The sequence below is a fragment of the Otolemur garnettii genome, unplaced genomic scaffold (genome assembly GCF_000181295.1).
Source record: "Otolemur garnettii isolate 467f Iridium unplaced genomic scaffold, OtoGar3 scaffold00291, whole genome shotgun sequence".
In the NCBI taxonomy this organism is placed as follows: Eukaryota; Metazoa; Chordata; class Mammalia; order Primates; family Galagidae; genus Otolemur; species Otolemur garnettii.
Window position 1 is genome coordinate 6307 of NW_003852686.1, and position 2107 is coordinate 8413.

Below are 2107 nucleotides of genomic sequence, written 5' to 3' on the forward strand. Positions count from 1 at the left end.
TATATACTAAAAAAAAAGTAATTTTCCTAGTGGTGCTCTCCTTTTCCTTTTTTTTTCTTTTTTTAATTTTTAATTTTTTACTTTTTATTATATATATATTTTGATACTTTCTCTTCTTGGATTGTTTGCTTTCCTATTTGTTCACTCCATCATTTTATGACCAACATTTCTGTGGTTATCTTTTATTATCGCTATTTTTTTTCTTTTTCTTTCTCCCTTCTTTCATTTTTGATCTGTTAGTTGACTGGTTTGTCTGTTGCTCTGTTTACTTCTTTATCTGTTTGTTTACATGTGGCTGAGTGTCTGGGCATTGGAGTGCTTGTATGTCTGGTAGCATTTTAGTCTGTTTATTTGTCTACCTGGTTTCAATGTATTTTGTACTTTGCTAAATCTCCAGGTTGGCTATATTCCCTAATTAAAATTTTCACATTCAATAAGAATTTGGAGGAATAGCAGATGAGAGCTGACTAGAGCTAGCTTTCAACATAAACGTCAGTTCAGGGAGAGAGACAACTACCGGAAGAACCCAACGAAGCTGAAAGTGGGGAGCTGAACTGAGAGAAGAGATAGATAAACACACATCCTCCCCACCAAGGCAAACCACGACTTCAAGAAAACAAATTCCAGGCTTAGATTGAACTGAAGCGGAATATTCTACAGCTCCCATTGAGTGCCTGATGCAGATAGGCTTCAACTATCTCTGCTGGCTGGCCACAAAGAGTGGTCACCAAGTGGAGAAGGCATTGACATTACTGGGACTCTGTCAGGCACAAAACCCTGATGAACTCATTGACTTTACCTGGACTCTGGTAGACACAAAACCCTGACTCACTCGCCCATCGGATAGGACTGGGTTACAGAGTCTGGGTCAACAAAAACTATTGGTGGGGTTATCTGAGACTGAGGTTACCAGAGTCCAGCGGTGAAGGGTAAGAAGGGGAAAGAGACATCAGCCTCCTTACTCCAAATTATCTACTGAACAGGCCTTTCTGACTCCTCAGAGCATCAGAGCGAGCCACACTTATACCACTAGTAGACTCCTATTAATTAGTTGCTAGAGATCTTGTGATCTTTCCAACCAGGGAGTGGGTACTGACCGGGTCAATAGGTTTGGATCTCTTGATTTGGGCAAATTAACTGGTGGTTAAGGGAGAATCTCTGATGCTCTTGGGTTTTTCTCAGGCCCAAATTGTCCTCAGGTGGATAATTCTCCAGTTGTCACTGAGTGCCTAAGATAGTCAAGCCTCAGTTCCCTTTGCTGGTGGGGGTCGAAGAGCAGTAACTGAGTGGAGCTGGCACTGGCTCTACTTTGATTTTAGCAGACACAGAGCCCTGCCACACTCGCTTATTGGGCAACTAGGTCACAGCCCTCCGGGGTCTCCAGTGACTGGGTGTAACAAAGGTACAAGGGGGGATAGGAGGCATCAACCTCCCTAGAATACTTTATTTGCTGGGCAGGTCCCTCTGACCCCAAAGAACACCAGAGCGGGCCATACCTGTGCTGCCAGAAGATCCCTGCTGTACAGTTGCCAGAGACCTCTCAAACTCCCCCACCTGAGAATTGTGTTAACTGTGACACTTGTCTCATATCATTTGAACTGGGCCAATCACCTGAGAACTATCTAAAGTGATACCCTGGGGGTATGGTTGAGGGAAGGTGTGGTTTTCCTTTCCGGACCATCACCAGTAAGGGGAGGGGTGACTTAATCACTCTTATTTCTCCACAGCTGATCTTAACCCAGAGTAATTGATTTTCTAAGGTAGAACAGATACCAGCTGCAAACAAGATAGAGACAAGCAGACCTCTAGGCTCTCAGACCGTAGCATTATTTGCATCCTTGGCAAAGTTCTAGAGGAAAAGATACAGACACTAGTCTCAGCCTTTGCCCAAAAAGGCCAGAAAAATATCACTCCCAGAGCCCCCAACCCAACTTCTTCCTACCAGCTCACCTAGCCAAGCAGAGTAAATCCAGCATGGGGCGGAGCCAGCAGAAAAACTCTGGTAGTAGGAATAACCAAAGTAGAGCAACCCCCCCAAGGAAGGACGTGGCAGAGGTATCTGAAGATCCAACCCATAAAGAGATGGCTGAGATGACAGAAATTGAGT